Raw genomic sequence first — 9,299 nt, 5'->3', positions numbered from 1 at the left:
AACATCTGGGCTTGGAGGATCGTATGACCAGGTTCCACGACATCACGACACACTATCAGTTACAAAGACACGTATACACATTCTCTCACGCTAGGTAAAACAGGACGCAAGCAGTACACTACAGACAAATACAAACGGATGTTACAGAAGCCCTAGACTAGTGCACACCATGTATCCAGACATGTACGCCACAAACAGATGTACATCGTGTGGCTATATTACCACACTTAATTGCATGTTATGGGAGTGCCAGGACTTAACAAGTCGAGCAGTGCCGACCCCTCCGTCTCTGCCACCGCCAGCCTTCGCCCGCGCTGGAAGAGCGCACTGCTCAGCTTGAACCTGACAGCACAACTCTGAGCCGTCCAGCGAGCCGAGGAAGCCGCTTCGAGACAAGGTCTCGGAGCCGAGGCCACGGCGGGTGCCGAGACCCATCAAAAGGACGCCGAACTCGGACCTCATTGATTTGAGAACAAATTTTACGTTCTTCTTCTTGTGCGTCACAATATTTGTCACTAATTTTGCTGTACCAAGTTTATTTGCCCGTACTATGCTTCTGCAACCTGCTGTTAAATTTTTGTTCACGCTACTGCTAAACAGTCCATGGGTGGAAGGGCCATTGCGAGGTAGTCTTTTATGCCTTGAGCCACACCATCCTCTGGCTTGTAGTGCACCGGAAATACAATTAAAATAAATTAAAACAAATTGCTACCTAAGTATATCTTTTTTTTAATAGTGGGGAATTTTTCTTCGGCATTCATAGAATAAACTGACAATATGCACCTTCAGTTACAAGATTTTACGGTTCACATTAAAATTTTACAAACCGCTTAAAGGACGATGTGCTGGTTTAAGCGAAGCAAAAGTTCATTGGTTGAATGAATATAGATTTGAGCTCCTGAGCTGCAACCTCCCCCAAACCCGCTGGTGGTTTAAAACACCTCGAAAATCTTCGTAGCAATATTTAGGTAACGATATTACAAATTTTATTTGACATAAAGCGTACAGTGTAATTACAACAACTGTTTGCGCCCTTAGCGAAAATCTATAGCAAGGGGTCCAAGACAGAAGTACAACAGGGAACAAACATTGGAAATTACAAGTTTTGCCGAAAGCCCAAACTGTTCATTTTCGGATGCAGCTGTATGATTTCAATAGGGACGCTTGCTCACAGTACTGTTTCTTGATTTACGGGCAGAAACCTGGCATACCGGTGATCCCGATTGACTTACAGAAAGTTAGTCTTCACTTTTCGCAAGTACGCAAATACCGGCTTATGTAGCGCATGCGGAACATTTCGCTTAGCGTAAGGTAGCATATAAACATAAAATTCAGTGTGCTCCCATTATAACTGAACTTATAGCCAAGGTGGCGGAAACATCAGTGGCATGGAGACAAAATGACTTGGGCCGCGATCTATATGTCCGAGCCCGGTGAACATAGCAAGCCACATTCACCACTCGCAAAAATGCATATTGCATCCAAGAATATGTTCCCAAAAATATTGTATCATTGGAAAACGTTCGTGCAGGCAAAACTTTCAAACAATCATCAGAGTAGAGCAATGATAAAACACAGGAAGAGGAGAGGAGATGGCTCAGAGACTCTGCGGAGAGAAATTTCAATGTTGGCAGTGACACTGAACCTTTTGCATTCGTCTACACGCGGCGTATACACGACATGCAAAAGGCTAACGACAATTTCGGCAATGAATACGTGGAGTTTTGGGTGACAAATCACCAAGAACAGCAATAGTGCTGCTCTTGGTTAAGCTACTCGCTTAACTACGGTTCACTCTGTTCCACCTTCCGCTCTTGTCTGGTCGAGTAAGGGCAGCCGAGCAGTCCATGGCGCTACGCTAAGGTCGCAGACCGGTCTTCCAGGCGTGCGTTCCAATCCAAATAAAGATCAATATTCTTTTTTTTCATCGTCGCCACATGGAAAAAGAATATAGTAGGTAGCGCTTAAGCTATTTCCTCTTCCTCTTTTGTGAATACGCAACCCTAAAGTACGATTGACTCTGTTTCATCGTCCAGTCTAGTAGCATCCTGACAGGATGGACAAGCGGTCCAAGGCGCTGCGTTCAGGTCACAGTCCGGTCTTCCAGACGTGGGGTGAAATCCTACTTCTGACAAAGCTTCTTCTTTTTCACTGTCGCCTCATGTAAATAGAAAATATGCAGCGCGTCATGTCTTTCATTTTCCCCTTTTCTGGAAAGCGCAACGCTAAAATATGGCTGGCTCTGTTGCACCTTCCGCTCTAGACTCGTGCAGTCAGCATGGCCGAGCGGTCCAAGGCGCTGCGTTCAGGTCGCAGTCCGGTCTTCCGGGCGTGGGTTCGAATCCCACTTCTGACAATTCTCCTTTCTTTTACCTTTCGTCTCATGTTAATAGAAAAGAGTAGGTGTCGCTTCATGTCTTTCCTTTTCCTCTTTTCTTAAAAAAGCAACGCTAAAGTACGGGTAGCTCTGTTGCACCTTCCGCTCTAGATGCGTCCCGTCAGGATGGCCGGGATTTCACTTCCGGCCACTGTAATGTACGGACATGGCTGTCAGGAGCTCCGTCGGAGCGGCTTCAGTGGCCCAGATGGGCCGTGGTCTAGGTTTTTTGTCAACGAGGATTCTGATTATCAGTTGCTACTGCCTCAACTACCAACAGGGCGACTTGTTACGAATACTTTATTTTTGCATGCTGATATGCGTGCAAGGCCATACCGGGCGGAAAACTTCCGTGACATGCTGTCAAGCATGAAGTTGCTTTCTGACCTTGTCACCCCAGGGGCGTATTGAATGAGCCATGCGTGGGCCGTGACTTTCAAAAGTAGTGACGGAGTGGAAGAACTGCTACGGGCAAATGACTTGAAGGTGAAGGACAGACTATGCATCGTCGTCGACCCTGAAAATCAAGAAATGCACCTCAAGCTACAGTGGATGCTGCAGAACGGGCTGGACGAGGATATTGGTGAAGCCCTGGCTCCTTATGGTCGAGTCACGGATGTGGCCAGAGAGCGGTGGCGGGGGCATGGCCTTCAGGATAAAGGTTCTTCAACGCGCCTGATCAACCTGATGCCGAGGAAGTGCTTGGGGGCGGACGACGTGCCTCATCTGTTACGGATAGCCGGTGAGGAAGCTGTCGTGGTGATTCCTGGAAGAGCACCACTCTGCCTTCGTTGCCGCAGCACAGGACACATCCGGCGCGACTGCCGCGTCCCGCGCTGCGCACGTTGTCGTCGTCAGGGCCATGACGAGTCGCAGTGCGTGAGGACATACGCAAACGTGACGGGGCCAACGGTTGTGTATGAAGGCGCTGAACTTCTTATGGTTGAAATGGATGCCGAGGAAGCCTCTGCCGGGAGCGCCAATGACTCGAAGGTCACAGCGACACAACCAACAAAACCGCAGGGGAAAACGACTGCCGGGGCGGTGGGTGTGGCAGGATCGCCTACGCGACCTGTGAGCAAGGGCTCGGCCCTCGATGTTCATAAGCAAGACACCGCGACCAAAGAAACGCCGGCCGTCTCGACTACGACATCAGCTGACGACGAAGCGATGGACGTTACCAATGCTAGTGTGGTGGTCGGGAAGCGAACACACGAAGAGTCAACAAGCGACGGCGGGAAAACTGGCCCACCAAACAGCGAGGAACCGCCGCCAAAGTCGGTGGTAATGCGACGGCCGTCAATACGGCCGACGCCGAATATCCGGCCGGACAAAAGACCGGCGGCGCCGACGCCTAAGCCGTAGGGACTTGTGCCTGCAAAGGCACTCAGACGCGAGCTTGCGAGGGCCCATCGCTACCGAAGGGTCGGGGAGGTCAGCTGCTGCTCAAGCAAGGTATTTTTGTGGACTGCACTTCAATGTGTCGCGAAAGAACTGCTCTGTCCGGTAGCACTTGTAGACGAAACTATAACTAGACCTATAAGTGCTACGTGTGATTATATACGTTTTCTTGTGACTACGTTTCCCGCTTATTAACAATGGATTTGAAGAGGGGAATACGGGTTGCTACTCTTAACGTACGCGGCCTCCCTGCAAGGCGGAGGCAGTACCAGATCAGCCGACTATGGGTTGAAAATGAACTCGATATTATAGCTATGCTAGAGACGAAAGTTGAAAGCGAGGAGCAAACGAACAAAATAGTAACACCTCTTAGAACATATTATAGCATATGCACATGTCACGCTGTCGGCACGTCTAGGGGATGCGCTGTCTTGATTCGAAGGGGTATTGGTATAAATAAAGGTATGGTTACAGAGAGCAAAAGTGGGCGATTTATTGTTCTTGAATTTTCTTTTAATGGATCACAATGGAGGATTATATGTGTATATGCGCCAAATGATATCAATGAAAGATGTCGTTTTTTTTAATCTCGAAGCGTACCTTCGTTGGGGACAAGTATATCATCTTGGTGACTTTAATTGTGTGTGTCATGCAGGAGATCGCGCTAAAGGTAAATTTCCGCGGGACAAGAGTGCAGTGTTTTTGAACACTTTAGTAAGCAATTACAACCTAGAAGACGTTGGTCACCTTTAGGCCAGTACTTTGCAGCCGCAATTCACACACCATCAACGAGATAGCCAAGCACGACTTGACAGAGCTTACATGTCGTTAGATCTTGTGCCTCTATGCGATAACTATGTTGTGCAGTCGGTGTCCTTTAGCGATCACAGTATAGTGCGTTTTGCACTCGGTGCCTTTCAAAAAAGCCGCAGTTCGATTGGGCACATTAGAAATCTAACGAAAAACACCTAAGTGATGACAAATTTATAAACGATGTAAAGTGCGAAATTAAAAACATGTTGAGTAATGAGAGTGTACCTTGGGCAGAAGTATTGGAAGACTTTAAGGTTCGCGTGAAAATGGTTGCAATTGAAGTAGGAACTGTTAGACAATACAATGAAAAAAATGAAAGAAAATGAGCTCCAGAAGGAACTCTATTTTCTGATTTTCATGAACAGTGCGGAACCTGGAAAATTTAGTGAAGGAATTAGAACAGTTAAAAGTGCGATGGAAGCTATCGACACGGAAAAATATAAAGCAATGTTTATTCGGGAACAGACGGAAATACTGCGACTTCATGGAACGCCGAACAAACGCGCTATTGCCGATGAAAAGAGGTACGCAAGGAAAAATGAAATAGGACAGATTAATTATCAGAATGAGGTTACTTCCGTCTCGAATATGATTGAACAGGCCTTTACCGAGCATTACCGCAAGCTGTTCGGCGTCCCAATGCACGTGGGAGCTGAGTTTGAAGCAAGTTTCGTGAATTTTATGCCGCGCATTGATGATGAGGTAAAAGCCAGTCTCGAGGAACCGATAAGCGTGCGAGAAATAGAACACGCGGTCGAAGAACGTCCTGCCGGCAAATCACCGGGTCCCAATGGCTTAGGAGCCGCCTTTTATAAGGCATTTGCACCTGGGCTTGCTCAAGTGTTGCAGCATGTATACACTGAGGCCCATAAAAGTAAGCGACTGCCACTTTCTTTCAGAAGTGCACACATGGTTTTAATACCGAAAACAGATGACCCACAGGGCGCTTTTATCGGTTGGTGCATACAGGCCCACTAGCCTTACAAATACCGATTATAAAATACTCATGAAGGTATTGGCAAAGAGACTTCAAACAGTCATTACAAATCTTGTCAGTCCGCATCAAACTCGCGGCATAAAAGGCTGCACTGTTACTACAAACAGCCACGTAGCGCGAAGCGTTCTAGAGTGATGCAACGTTTTCGCTAGACCCATTGCATTGTTGGCACTCGATCTGGCGAAAGCCTTCGTCCGTGTGTCCCACGATGCTCTTCTTGTTTTGGAATATGTTAACGTAGAGAAAGTAATTTTAGATGGCATCAAAATGGCCTACGACCAAAGCACGACACAGATTATAATTAATCAGACCTTCAGCGAAAAGCTTTCACTAAGTTCTTCCCTTAGACAAGGGTGTCCACTAAGTATACATTGCTTTTTGCATTGTACCTCGAGCCTTTCTGTTTAGCAGTGATACGCAATGACAACGTCCGAGGATTTCAGCTACACCTTTCTGAAGTCAAGGTACTGGCAAGCGCTGATCACATCGCAATCTTCTGCGAGGATCGTGTGAGCGTTCTTGAAGGTGTACGTCTTGTAAAGAAATACTGTGAACCATCTGGATCCTAGATCAATTGGGAAAAGAACATCGGTATATCGCACGGTCATTGGGACATTATACCAGCCCGCTTTGCAAACATCCGGTGGTCAACAACGCCAACTAAGTACTTGGGTGTACCGCTCGAGCACTATAATGATACCGCAGAGTATTAGTCCGAAGAAGCTGATAAAATGAGTGAAAAACCATAGGCTTCGCTTGGCCGAGATTTGTCAATGTTTGTACGCGCTTGTCTGTGCATCCTTTTATTTAGTAGTGAAAGTGTGGTATATTAGGCAAGTCTCATCAATGTGACGTTCATCGTGCAAGAAATGCATCATGTTCTTGCCGTATTCATATGGGCTTATAGTTGGGAGAGGGTAGGCAGCACGAACTTGTTTCGTTCAGCCCGCAGTGCTCGGCTAGGCCTGTCGCATTTGTTTATCAGAGAAATTGTGTCGCGTTTTCTTTTTTTCGTGATCAGACAAATGATTTTTTGCGCACAGTAATTCAAGTCCGTTTGGGAAACGCACTACAGCAATATGTTGCAACGACCAGTGATGTGAAGGGAGGAAGTATTAGGGGAATTTTGCGCGAAGTGGTTGAGTCACTTCATATGTTGCGTGCGCGGTTTTCCATGGAATATCTGTTCTCTGTGACCAGAAAAACATTCTATAAAGAGTTAGTTGACACAATGTGGCCAATACCATTGTACAGGTCTCTAAACTGGGGAGGCCAAGAGATGATGTACTGAAACAGGTGAAAAAATGCCAAGTAGACCATCTCAAATAACGTTTTTTTAAGCTACACACAAACACGCTACCCGTAAAAACATGATTAGACGAAAAATGAATATATGTGCCATGGACAGTAAACTGCTTACTTTGTAAAAAGCCAGACACCATCAAACAGGTTTTAATCGATTGCTGGAATCCAGTATTTAATTGGGATGTCTTACAACGTACACTTAAAAAATAATTACCGATAACACCTCTTGGTTTTCGATATTTGCCAACCGATAAGGAGGAGGAGTTCCGTACGATATGTTCGTGCTCCTTGGCCTCCACAGTCTGTGGAAAACGAGAATGGCAGTGCGACACCCGGATGTCGATACCTGTCCGGCAAGACTAAACCCCACCGAAAGTGTCGCGTATATTCCGGAAATATATCGTGCCCAAAGTGAGCCTCCGGAGTGGGTGGCTATTCTCGGTGATCTGATCAAGCTGAAGCGATTTTAATATATAATGTTAGCCAAAGTGTGGTTGACATCTTTTAGCATTTGAATGTGTTCATGGTGTTTGCTGCAAACAGGCAATAAAGAAAAAGGTCAGGATGGCCGAGCGGTCCTAGGCCGGGAACACATAAACAGGTAACAGGATTTCTGCCTCGGACCACGAGTATCAAGTGGTTTTGCCTAGTCTGCCAACAGGGCTTTTGTTCAGGTCGCAGTCCGGTCTTCTGGGCGTAGGTGCGAATCCCACTTCTGACAATTCTTTTTTTTACCTCTTGTCTCACTTTAATAGAAAAGAGGAGGTATGGCTTCATGTCTTTCCTTTTCCTATTTTCTTGAAAACGGAATGCTAAAGTACAGGTGGCTCAGTTGCACCTTCCGCTCTTGATGCGTCCAGTCAGGATGGCCGAGGATTCCACTTCCGGCCACCCAGCGTGACGGATGTGTATTTCATGGGCTCCGTAGGAGCGGCTTCAGCGGCCCAGATGGGCCGCGGTAACGGGATTTCTGCCTCGGACAACGAGTATCAAGTTGTTTTGCCTAGTATGCCAACAGTGCGTTTTGATTTCAATACGGTTTTCCTACACTGTGATATCAGGGCCCGACCATGCCGGGTGGAAGATTTTCGCGATGCGCTCGTTCAGCTATCGCTCCTACCGGAAGTGGCTGCTCTCGGGGCCTACCGTATGAGCCATGTGTGGGCCGTGACCTTCAAGGACAGCGACGCGGTGAAAAAGATCGTCAGCGTTGGAGAGCTGCAGGTCAAAAAGGGCCGGTGTCTCGTCATTGACCCCGCCAACCAGGACGTACGCCTGAAAGTGCATTGGCTGCTGCCCAGCGTTCCTGACGAGGACGTACGTCTTGCCTTCGCGCCATTTGGAAATGTCACGGACGTCGTCCGCGAGCGCTTGCGGGTTCACAGCGTGGCTGATAAGGACTCAACAACAAGGCCAGTTACGCTGAAGTTTAAGCCTGGCGTAAAGCTCGATGACCTGCCGCATCAGGTTAGCGTCGCCGGGGAACTGGCTCTTGTGGTTGTGCTGGGCAGGGCTCCTCTCTGCCTACGCTGCCGCGGCACGGGCCACATTCGTCGCGAGTGCCGTATTTCACGGTGTGGTGTCTGCCGACGCTTCGGTCATGACGACAGTCAGTGCGAGCGGACGTACGCTAGCCTGACCGCACCCTTGGGCAACGAGGACAACTCTGCCCTACTCATGGACGAGGCGGACATAGAAGACACGCCGTCCGCGGAGAGTGAAACAGCTGACGTCGTGGCAAAGTCGGCGGTATGGCTTGAACAGGAGGAGAAACAAATCGCTCAGGCTGTCGCCAAAGGACACCTATAAGCGACTGCAGAGGGCATTGCGGCCATGCCGAATGGTGAAGTGAAAACCCCACCTGAGACGGAGGCGAACTCCTGCCTCGTTGAACCTGAAGGCATGGACATCCTAACAGGCCCAACTAGCCAACCGATGGGGAAACGGCCCCACAACCAGACCGTTAGCCGGATGGCGAGACGGTACGGCAGCGGCGGAGACGAGCCACCGCCTAAAGCGTCAGGTATAAGAAGGTCGACCTTGAAGCCGCGGCTGAACATTACGATCGATACACGGCAGGCGGGTAAACCGCCTCCGTAATTCCGTACTGTCTAGCTTGAGTGGTGTTGGGGATTGGTGAATGCAACGGCCGTCATCCTGAGCGATAATTTCTTAGAACCTTGCCAGGAAGCGGGGCCGAAGTTCCACTTGAGTGCCCTTTCCGGAAGGTCTAGCTGCGTCTCCTTTATAGGCATTCAACGTGGTAATCGGCACACCTTTATGAGCGCTCATCCTTGTGTAACTGTGATGAGCACGACTCTACCATGGTGGTTAATATCAAAGGAGCGCTACGTGTAGCTACATTAAATGTACGAGGGCTCAGTGCAAGAAGGCGGCAATGTCAGC

The 9,299-nt window shown here is 48.3% G+C and overlaps 1 non-coding gene across 1 annotated transcript; it reads left to right on the top strand.

The window, feature by feature from the left end:
- Positions 1 to 2,272: 2,272 nt before the first annotated feature.
- Positions 2,273 to 2,356, top strand: TRNAL-CAG (transfer RNA leucine (anticodon CAG)). The gene has a single exon. It is a non-coding gene; the product is annotated as a tRNA-Leu (tRNA).
- The last annotated feature ends 6,943 nt before the right edge of the window (positions 2,357 to 9,299 follow it).

This window comes from Dermacentor variabilis, chromosome 11 (genome assembly GCF_050947875.1).
Source record: "Dermacentor variabilis isolate Ectoservices chromosome 11, ASM5094787v1, whole genome shotgun sequence".
NCBI lineage: Eukaryota > Metazoa > Arthropoda > Arachnida > Ixodida > Ixodidae > Dermacentor > Dermacentor variabilis.
The sequence above is the reverse complement of the archived record's forward strand: the minus strand, read 5'-3'. Positions and strand labels throughout refer to the sequence as shown.